Source organism: Netta rufina (assembly GCF_964035555.1).
Source record: "Netta rufina genome assembly, chromosome: 4".
Lineage (NCBI taxonomy): Eukaryota > Metazoa > Chordata > Aves > Anseriformes > Anatidae > Netta > Netta rufina.
Window position 1 is genome coordinate 3,650,826 of NC_140127.1, and position 12,013 is coordinate 3,662,838.

Sequence of the window (12,013 nt, forward strand, 5' to 3'; positions counted from 1 at the left end):
AGGCATCTACAGCATTAGCAAGAGGATCTTCTGTTTCTTGTAGCAAAGGTGTTGGATTCTTCACTAAATCATACAAACAGTGTTGTTTAATTCAGTACTCACAAGCTCTAGTATTGTTGGCCTATTTTCCTTTAGCAGTATATATACTCAGCTCAAATCCAAAGCACTAAACAACCTTAGTTTTACGTTACCCTGTAAACAGAAGAATTATTACTATACATATTTTCTGACAACAAGCTAGGTAGCTTGCAGCTTGAACTGATTAAAAATATTTCCTAGGAAACAGAAAACAGTAAAAGTGGTTTTTTTTTGTGCGTGTGTTTTTTTTAACACCAGTTTGCTTTATTTTAGTCACAGAAACACTTAGATAAAATCTTAGCTCCAAATAGGATTCCCTGGTGATACATTTGTGGTGGCTGAGGAGGGCAGTCTGTGGCAGTTCTGGGGTCCAGGCACTGGAAGAGCTTCCACAGAGTCTGCAAGAAGGGACCTGTCTGCCAAATGGGCAAGGGGAGACACACAAAAGGGTTAATTTAATCACATCCAAGTGACAACATCAGCCCCAAATCCCAGTCTTCCCCTTCAGAATTAATTTGGTTGGTTTGTTTCTTCTACAGACCGTGTGTTCTGATGCGAGACACTTTATACTTGGTTTTAAAATGATGTATTTATTAATATGGTTGTATTTTTTAGCGTGAGGATAAGTGTTTAAATTTTCTTCTGACAACAGAATTAAAGCCTTGGCAACCAGAAAGAAAAAAAATGGAATTAACTCATGTGATGACTAATGAGAGAAACAACATACATTCTATTCAAAACACTGCGCTCTCCAATGATGTAATTTACACTGTCTTTGCTCCTTTTGTTCAGTACGTTCCTAAGCTTGACATGATAAATTTCAGTAGTATCTGACTGCAATGTTTGACTCAGCAAGGCGTACTTTAAGCACAATCTAAGTGCTACAACTCATGTGTTTAAGCTCCTGCTGAAACAGGCTCACAGATGCAAATAATGGCCTCAGTTCTGGAAGCATCCCCAGATGTATCTTTAACATAAAGGTGAGATTCAAAGGTCTCTCAAATTGATTGATAGCAGAAACTCCCCAAATATAACTTGAGCACAAACAACATCTTCAGTGGCTTTTGATATCAAGCTGAAAAACAGGACTGGCTTCAAGAACTGTTGGTAGACAGTGGGAATTCAGCATGCTGTTGATTTCGGTTCTCCTGAGGGACTGTTTTGGCAACTGCACCTGGACAGAATAATGTCAGGACAATGGTTTCAAGCACCTGTATTCACCCCACTTCTGTTTTGTAGTCTCCCAGTCCTACTCCCCTTCCCCCCTGAGGGTGTAAGAGATGTTTGGTGTAGTTGGAAGTTGGTAATGATTTATAGAAAAATTGATTGGGTTTAGCCAGTGTTGCATTCCTTACCTTGGTCTTGAGTGGCTTTGTTTATTTATTCATGTACTTTTAAAATTCCTGTGAAGGTCATCCAATAAGTCCTATGTATGCTGCCTTATTGAAGAGTAGAAATTCAACTAAAGACCAGACCCTATTACAGCCATAGTTCTGAAACATGACTGCTGAGTGACTTCTTTCTAAACATAATTAACAATAATTCTAAATATACAGTGGACAAAATGCATAGGATGACAGTAAAGCAGCTGAATAAGTCAAATCTTTTCATGAGTGATTTCCACTTACTAATTTGGGATATCACATTGTCATTTCGTTCTGCGTAAAACGAGTAATGTCATGAAAAGACAATCCGTAATGCTAGAAATTGCAGAAACCAGCCCACTTCGCTCGTTTCTGACTGCTCACACCACGACTGCCGGATCACCTCTCCGAGGGCCCAGCAAGACGCATGTAAGGCGTGCTGCTGTCCCCCTGCACATCTTACTTCCATACTGCCTTCCCCATAAAGCCAGCTGTCCTCACATTTGGAACCACCCAGCTGAAAGCAGCTGCTTGGTCTAGCAGGGCTTCACTTCCTTCATCTTCATCAGCAGCGAGTGGCGAGTGCTTGTTAATTATGGCTATTGACAGTGATAACCTCTCGCTGCCAAAATAGGTCACAGGGAGCCCGGTGTTTCCCCTGCTGTAATGACCCAGAGCTGTCTGGAGAGCAGAGGGTTTGAGATGGGTGGGATCAAGGCAGGAAGCAAGCCGTCACCAAGCGTCTCGGTCACTGCGTGGCGTGATACCATGGCCCTGCGTCCAGCAAACACACCGAATAAACCTATGTGCCGGCAAAAGGCAGCTTTCATGAGGCTGCCCGGTGCTTGGGGCTTCTTCATGGCCAGGCCTTTCTCTGCTCGCTACCTGCAACTGCTTTTTGCCCCCCAGCGCTTGTCACCTCTCCTGCTGGTACCGCTGGCTGCCCTGAGGAAAGCTTGCCAACGGACAGGAGAGAGCCCTATTCATTTATCTCTCTCCTAATGCCAAGCTGCTAAAATCAGGACACTTTTTTCCTCCAGTTCCCAGCTGGGGAGGGATGAGCAAGTGCCAAAATACTTGGGGGCGAGGGAGAGAGGCTGTTCTCCTGGTGTTTCCAGCCGGGACCGGCCGTGTCTTGAAAACTGATGCCAAAGCCATTTTGCTCAAGGTACCCGGCTCAAGCTTCCAGCGTGCTACGGGGCCAACAAGTTGGGATCGTCGCCCAAACTTCCCGACGCCCGTCCGAACGCCGAAGCCCTGCACTTCCTCAGGAGCAGCACTGCCAGCGTCTCAGCGAACGATGAAGAAACAAAAAGAACGGGGTGGCATTTACATTTGGATTTATGTTCAATGCATACGTAGCACGCTACTCTGATCACTCACCGGGAATCCTCCTTTTGCAACACCTTTTTATTTATCAATCCTAGCACGACAGCACGAAAACCTTCGCACAAGAGAGCAAACCGACCGCCAAGGCACCGTCCCCACGCTCCCACGGCCAAGGCTGGGTGCTGGCGGGGCACGGCCACCGTCCCCCAAGGGACAGCGAGCCGGGTGCGGGTGTCACGCAGCGCCCGAGATGTAAATCAATGCAGCAGCGCTGCGAGCTGCCCGCAGCGGGTCGGAGCAGGGGTGCGGGGGCTGGCGGGGTGGTGCGTGACACGGACTGCGGCGTTACTCGTGCCTCTGGCTGCGCCACGAAGGGCACCTCAGCCCCGTGCGAGGCGGTCTGGGGGGGGGGGGGGGCGATTTGGCTTTTTTTTTTTTTTTCGCGATTATTTTTTATTATTTTTATTGATGGGAGACACCAGCAGAGAAGAAACGGGGCCCTCCCTCAGCGCCCCCCCCCCCCCCCCCCCCATCAGGGTCCCCCCTCAGGGCGGCCATTCCGGGCTCTCCCCTCAGGGCACCCCCTGGGGGCGGCCATTACCTTGCGGGGTCCCCCCCTCGCCGCCGCCCCCTCTCTCAGCCCCCAGCTCCCCCCCAGCCCCCGGGGCAGCCGGAGGGGGCCGCTCCCCGCCGCCCTCGCCCCCCGCCCCGCGCACCCACCTGGCGAAGGCGCGGCGGGCCGGCGGGGGGCGAGGTGCCGCCTCCCGGGGCGGGGGGCGCGGGGGCGGCCATCTTCTCGCCCCGCGGCTCCTTCCCGCCCGGCGCCCGCCTCTCCTCAGCTCCCCGCGGCCGCCACCATGCCCCGGGGGGCTCCCTCCGCCGCGGGGGTGACCTTGCCGGGGACGGTGCCGGCGGCTCCGGGCTCGCCGCCCGCCCGGGCCCCGCGGGGGATGCGGGAGGGAGCGGGTGGGTGCCGCCGGGGGGTGGGGGGGGCCGGCGCGGCGGGGTGCCCGCAGCCGGCGGAGGAGGAGGAGGAGATGGAGGAGGAGGAGGAGGAGGAGGAGGAGGCCGGGCTGCCGATGAGATCATGGACAGCTCCGACACACACGGCGGGGAGGACCCGCCTCGCAGCCCCGCGGGCACACGGACACCCGGCACCCCCCCCTCAAACCAGCGCTTCATTGCCAGAGGGCTCCTGAGGTGGCACAGGGCACCCCGACTGAGCCCCCAGCCTGGAAATACGCCGATAAAGCCGCGTTTTGGGGTGCCGGGGGAATGCCGGTGCTCTCAGGTGTGGCTGTCAGCACGCTCCGTGCTGTTTTCAGCTGCCAACCCCCCCCCGGACTGGCAGGAACATAACGGGGAGAGATTCAGCCCGTGCCGCCCGCACTGAGGCGTTTCGGGGCCACAAGGGGCCCTGTAGCCAGAAAGGCTGATCTCCTGATAGCGACGAGAATTTCTGGGAATGTGCTTTCCCCCAGTGACTCCTGTAGCAAACCCCGAACAGCTGGTGGAGCTACGGGAGGCGCCTCAGAAAAGCGAATTAAATTGGTTGCGTTCAGATGAGCCCATTACAGCCCGGCAGTAAATTGTGCTCAGCTCCAGGCTCCAGCCCTCAGCCACCGCAGCTTGCTTCACCTCTGTCTGCACACACAGCCGGGGAAACCTCAGCCCCAGTATTTAAGCATGGGGCTCTACCACAAATCCTCACCCAAATACCTTTCAAAGTATACAGCGGTCTGCCCACCAGTGTAGGAAAAAAATAAAAATAATCATTTAAAAAGTTACCCCTTATTCAGCTGAGAAATTCTCTAATATCTATTGCATTAAGAACATGCTAAATTTCCGTCCACCAGCTAATTAATCTGAAAACCACTCAGGCTTGCTGGTGCCAGGGTTTAGCCCCACCTCGGGCTCCATTATTTCTGTCACGCACCCCGTGGCTGACCCTGTGGCAGCTGCGTGGGCAGCTGGATCCAGCTGCAGGATGGTGTTTTGCCCACCCTGGACAAAACCCTTTAGACTGAAACTTGCACAGCATCTATCTCGGTGCCAAGGTGCTGCGTAGTGAAGCAGAAGAAAGCCCCTCATGTCAGAAGTGCAGATAAATTGGTTCGTGTCTTGCAGGCACCCAACAAAGCTGGTGCTTACTGAACAGGGATTATGCCATGCCTGCAAATAATTCTCCCATTATCAGCTAACGTGTTGCTTTTATTGCTTTCATTCTCAGTTTTCACCTACTGTACAGGCTCTGCGCAGTGGCCTTTACCTAAACGTGACCTGGTGCCCAGCAGGGAAGGATGTCAGTGTTTTGGAGCAGCACGTTGAACACTGACTGGAAAACGTTCATGCGGATTTAGGAGGACCATGGTTTTCTGTAACACATGGCATGTCTTTTAGCATGCCCCCACTGGGAGAAAGGCACTTCAGTCATGGGTTGTTAGTCAGGGAGAGGTTATATTTCTGATTAAAGAACACTGGGTGCATGTTGCATCTTTACAAACCTGTACAGAAGCACGTTCAGGCTCAGAGGAGCTTAAAGCTCAAGGTGGGTATAGCTGCAGGGAAGAGGAGCCGCTCTCCATACTGACCAAGGCTTGAAGATTTCAGCAAAGCAGGGGTTTTAAGGAAGATTCGTCAGGCTTAGGGCAGTCAGCAGGAAACAAGGCATCGGCTGTAAGCGTAGGCAAGATGCAGGGGAAGTGAAAGGTGAGAGAGATGAAACGGGGATCAGTTGGAGCTCACAGGCCCAGAAGAATCCACAAGGACAGCAGCGAGGTCAGCCCAGAGTGTAAAGCAGTGGGAGCGCAGTACCAAGCCCTGTGGCAGTGAAGCACAGCTCACGAGACGCCTTTCAGCTCGCTACCAGAGCCCTGTGCCAAGTGTTCATCCTACTTAGCTTCATCTTTCCTGCTGCCACTCTCCATCTGCAGCATGAGGATTTCAGGTTTTCCCTCCTGGTTTCTCACAAATCTATTTTACCATTTACTTCCAGGATAACTCCCCCTCTCCCCTTCCTCCCAGCCTTTCCCAGGTGGGGGCATACCTCACCCCTGGGCCTGTGCACGGCCTGTTGCAGCCGTGGATTTGATGGGGACAGCGGGGACAACTGAGGAGCCAGCGACATGCCCAGGTACTCCTTGGGAGACAAATCCAGCAGCGGGAGGCTCCCCTCTCCCTGCCACATCCCAGGGCACTGCCTGGCTGTGGGGACACCTCTCCCGACCCCACTAAACCAGAGGTTCAGCTCTGAGTGTGGGGACAGTGCAGAAGAGCCCCATGGCTGAATTTGTTTTCCATGGCTGTGACAAACACCGGTGTGTCCTGCAGAGGTGGGAGCGAGCCCTGGAAACCAGGCTGTGCCCTGCGGCAGCATGGACGGGAGGCAGAAGATGGCCACTGTGCGGCCTGTGACTGCGGCAAGGCCCTGACATGGATAAATGTAAATAACGAGCCAATTCCCTCAGTTCTTCTGTTGCCTTTCTCATGGTGACAGCATCTGATGAAACAATGCTCGGGGCGTGATTTCCCAGCCCCCGCACGAAGAGGACTGATCCTGAGGTGGTGATTCGGAGCTGCTCGGCCTACATTCCTGCTCTTGGCCCGGCTTGGGGTTTCGGTGCCAGAGCTGTGCAAGCAGGCCAGGAGCGAGAGGCAGGCACCCCATGGAAAAAGGGGCCTGTTTTATCCCAGCACACAGTACCAGAGCCACTTTGGCATCATCTTTGCCAGCCTTGTGGCAGGGCTTAAAGGAAATATTTGGCACCGGGAGGGATTGCCGTCCTGCCCCATCCCCATGTCAGCATCCTTCCTCATCGTGAGCTTGACACTGTGCAGGAGACACACTGAAGAAGCTGCACCTGTATTTCAGTTGTGCTCTCAGCTTTCTGTGATGAGCTCAGAGCAGCAAAGATGTACCCTCTGCTCGGAGTGTTTTTTTAATCACTGCTTGTAAAATCACTACACTCAAATTTTGACTGACACGAGCATTCAGTCTTGCTAGATTTTTGTCACGTGTGCTTCTTAGTTCGCTATTACCTCACCTCCAATTACCTAATAGCTGCCTTACTGTGGAAACGTGCCTGCCTTTGGCCACAGCGACACATTTGACATTTCCACTCAGCCTGCAAGCTGCTCCGGAGGTGACCACAGCAGAGCACTGCCACTGACAAGCGACGTCCTCGCTGCTGGGCAAAACAACTCTCAGCCTTTCTCGCTGCAAAACCCCAAAGAAATCATTGCCTCACGTACCAGGGCCGAGTTGTCCCCCTCACGCAGGTACGGTGGGCAGGATGGAGAGGAATGGCTGCACTCCCACGGCCTGGGGGCTCCCCAAGCGCACAGGGGATGCCCCAAGGGGCTTCTTTCCCCCGGTGTAGCTTCCCCCGTGCGATGGACTAGGGCGTGAGGCACAGCCCAAGGCACTGTGAAGCCGGGCAGCGTGTGGCAGCTTTGCCCTCTGCTGGCCACAGCCCTCCGCGGGGTCCCCGCCTAAAAACCCGGGCCGCTGCTGGGAGCGCTGTGGACGCAGCCCCCTCCCCTGGCAGCGTTCAGCTCTGCCCCGGCCTGAAGGAAAGAGAGAAATGGTGTCGGTGGAGTGACCTCGAGTGGAATCACACCACACTGGGCTGACTTTCACACAGGCTCATCCCACCCCTCACTTTCTTCCAGGTCTTTTCTTTGACACAAACTGTTGGATTGGCGTAAGTGTTGGATCGGGCACCCCAGCGGCACGGCACTGCCAGCACCCAGGGTGCAGCAGCAGAAATTGCCCTGGGAGTGCAGCCCTCCTGCCTGCCCAGCCATTTCTTTCACGTACCACGGGTGGGTTGTGCTTCTCTTCACCTTTCTCTCACTCCTCGTCACCGTGCAGTGTTTGTTTTCTTCCCCTCAAAACGCCACGGGGCAGTAAGATGGCAGCAGCGACGAGCACGTGCTTACCGAGCTTCAAGCGAGTTGCCTGGGCAACTGCAGGCAGAGCTCTGCAGCATCCTCCTGCCTCCCTCTCCTCTCGGTTCGGCAGCGACAGCGACAGCATCTGAACCTCAGCAATCTGCAGCGGGGATTTACAGAGGGGATTTTTCTTGTACTTCAGGTCAGGCAGGCGGGAGGGGCTCTGGGTGGGATGTGGGCCAACCTCCAAGGCCAGTTTTGCCACCAAAGAAACTGGCATCGCACCTTCAGAACACAGCAAAAAGCTGCTAGCAATATCTTGCCATTGTAAAATTATTCAAGTATGTGCTGCCAGGAGTTTCTCTAACACACTGACAAAACACCTAGGGGCATTTTTAGAAAATCAAAGAAAACCATCGCCACTACCAGAACAAAACGTGACAGCCATGCGCTTGCATTTAAAATAAACACTCTTGAATACCTGCAGGACTGAACTCCTAACCTGCTACAGGAATAAAAATGCGTTGGGCATATAATGCCCTAATGGCACCGGGATGAGCAGGGCCAGCTCACATCCAGAAAGCCCCAGGGCCCCCTGTGCAGCCCCAGGGCCATGACCAAGTGGCGCGGTTCCTGCTAGGCAGCATATTCCACCTGTGGCACTGAGAGACTCCTTCGGTGCCACCCCAGAAATGTAACCACTTGTAGGTAAGATACCCACATTACCTCCCCTTGCAGTCACATTTCAAAGTCACCCAGGCATACCTTATCTAATTATTTTTTTACAGCATTATGCGGCATTATTCCCGTGATTTAATCCTGGCTGAGATCATTAGATGCTATGGGACCGTACGTAAGCAATTACAACGCTGAGATGCCTTCTGGGGGGAGCAGGCAGGCAAGTGCCTTTGGCATCCATCAGAGGGCAATTTTCTAACTTGATTTAGAGCCTCTCCAGAAAAGGATAATTGACTTACCTGCTAGCTTTCAAGGACTGGCTTAAAGTCTGATTTAAGCTAGGGTATAGAGCATGTCTTCAGGGGAAAAAAAGAATGCACCAGTATTACGTGTAAGACAAAAACACATAGAACAGGCAATGTTCAATTGGACACAGATGGGAAAGAAAGTGAGAGTCAGGCAGAGAAACCAAAGGGAAGGACGAAGCCTTTGGGAATACAGCACATCAGCAGAGGCGGCAGGTAAGATTTAGGAAACCCTCTTCCTGCAGACACCCATGCCCCGGACAAGAGCACAGGCACCTCGTAATTCCTCAAGTCTCCCGAAGGAACTGCAATTCAGTGCTAAGCCAGGGTTGGACAAGCAGAGCTCACAGACTTCTTGCGAGTGACAGGAATACTGTGAACAGCCAAACAAGAAACCTCAAAATTAAAACGAGGTGAAAAATCAGGAGCAGAGAACCTCTTCTGCACTGCCCAGGGCCAACAGAAGGGGCAGGGGTGCGAGCGTAACGCAGGAAGGGGGACACCCCTCTCGCTGCAGGCCCGCTAACTGCGCCGGCTGCTTTGGAGCCACGGGTGTTTTACCAGTGCCATGTTCCTCCTTCCACCACTTTTAGTGCACAAACACGGCTCAGGGGAGGCAGACGGTGGCAAACGGGGAGCAGACACGCGTGAAGAGGCTCGAGTTTCCTTACAGCATGTCACCAAGTATTGCGGTGGGAAACATGCACGTTCAGCGAGGTTTTCTGCCTTTGGCTGCTGGCCCTACAGCGAAGCCAAAGGAACAGGAGCACAAGCAGATTGCATCCAGGCCGGCAGACATACTCGTTGCAGACCCTTTCCTGCAGGCAGCAAACAATTAATTGCAACAGGCATCTCTGCTTTAATGTCTTCAGCTTTCTTCCCACCTGCCCTGACCCCACACCTTGCTGGCCACTTGGCAGATCTTCACCAAGCCACCCCCTGTGCTGCCAGCACACCCAGCACCTGCACTCCTCTCCTCCTGCCCCCGAGCCCTTTTTCTGCACAGAGCCCAGCACAAAGGAGCCCAGCACTTGCTAACAGACAACAGCGCTCAAGGCCAATTTTTAAACCTGGAAATGTTTCTATCAGAAGAGAAATCAAAGAAGCCTTCTGGAGAGAGGAAAAAAATATATTTGTTTTTATATCCTGCAGATATATGATTTTATATCCTGCAGAGCACCCACGATCAGGTTGGCTGGATCACAGCACACTTAGCAGTCCTTAAAAAAGTCTTTTAAATCACAAATGATAGGAGCTAAAAATATAAACCACTACCTGATAAAATTATTTTTTTGGAACTCAGAGCTCTCTATCGAAGTCCCCAATTATGTACGTCCCACTGGCTCCCGTGGCCTGCGTTAGGTCAGAGCTACGGAACTGGTGCTGCCCTGCAGAGTCGGCAACCAGCGGAAGAGAGGTAGAAATATAACGCTGCTAAAAATAATTTCAGATTCAGCACCGTGCTGGGTCACAAAGAGCACAATCAATCCTGGACTTTGCTCTAGGCAAGTTTACGTGCAAGAGTGTTCTTTCAATTCAACACCGAGTGTCGAAGCTAGAGGAATCAGCAAAAACAAGTGACAGCCATAGGTTATGAAGTACTGTGACTTTATATTATTATCCTGATGTTTTAATCAGAATGTTGTATTTCTGCAGAAAAAGATGCTGTTAAAAGTTCCTAGGAGTGGACAAATGTAGAGAAAAACTGCAGAACAGAACACTTAATTGCAAACAACCCCCCCATGTAACTGCAGGTAAGCATTATTCCAGACCACGCTAAAGGCACCCTCTGTTGGTACAGTCATATATGAAGAAATTTAGCTTTTTGGGGATGGTAAAACTCCACAGATAGACTCCTCTTCTTAGCATATGCTGATGGAGAGGGACAGAAACAGCAGATATTAACCGTAATGTGTACTTAAACTATTTAAACCATTCTGACACTTCAGAATCAGTGTCCTGTGTAAAGCATATAGAGTCCAGAACTTCACATGTGACTTGTGAAATAAATGGCAAAAATTCTTATTCCCTACTATATACAAAAACAAACAAAAACCCAACTAAACACCATCTTTTCCTGCTGAAGCAGATTTCCATGCTAGTTTGAAAAAAAAAATAGAGAAAAAAGAAGACTGCTGCTTAGTAGTAAATAGCTTACCTATATAAATATGGAAAGGAACAGAAGGATGACTATGTGTTCTAGTCAGAAATTATTAATAAAGCAACAAAACTCGAGAACTTCTGCTTGTGCAGCCCTGTTCCACTCTCCACGAAACATAAAAAGTCTGAATCATTAATGATTTGAATCACTTATAACATGGATGAATTTCAGCTTAAATGAATTTCAGCAGGGAAATCTAAGACATTCTAACCAGAGTAGACTTTTTTTTTCCTTTGCCCATCACAAATGAAAATGCTATCCTGTCTTTCAGGCAGGGTGGCTAGACAACACGTATCGATCACTTCAGCTCTTTTCACAGTTAGGTATCTCACCTCTCTGCACTGTGTCATCACGTATCTTACCCATCTAGTATGAGAGGAGTGGAAAATTAAATTTAAAAAAAAATCCTGCAACTGGACTAAACATCTTAGTACTGCTGAAGCCCGCACAAGAGCCTAGCCTCTAGGTTAGGACCTAGCCTTCCCCCCTCCTTTTTTCCAGACTCCTCTGGGAGGAATTGTCCTTATGCAATTTCCAGGAACGATTAGCAAACTTTTTCCCTCCCCCTTGAAAGTCTCTCTCTTATCTTGCACTTTTTTTTTTTCCTCTGTGTTTCTGCTATCTTTAGTTTGATCACTGTTATACCCCCCCCCCATTGACTTGTGGTAATCCTCTCCATTCACTTACTGCCCGAGGAGAGGGATCCTGTCTGCTGGTGGCTCAGATGCTAATCTGTGTCTGGTGGGAGTAAAGCAGGGAGACTGACACTGCTCGTGCCAGAGCCTAAGGACTGTACTGCAGCAAAAATACACCAAACTTTGTTTTATTAATATGCATCATTAAAATACCTATATATTCCAGCAACTTGGTAGCACAGAATTTTAAGATGTTAACCTGCCTTACCAGCATAAACTGCAGCCACAAAAACGCCTGGAGTGTCACTGACAGTTTGTTTTCAAGAGTCTGGCGGTATTTTAGGAATGTGCTTCTAGCTTCAAAATAACTCGCTTACCCTTCTGTTTATAAGGAAATTTCACACTTTTATAAACCAGCGTGTTAGCGTCTTCTTTGCCCTGCAACAAAATTTGCTAAACCTCATGAACAAATGTGTGAATTTCTCTAGATAAATGGAGAGAACTCTAAAGGCAGACTTAGCCACAAAAATTTAACCTCTTGTATCATTCTAATCTTATTTTTTTTTAACC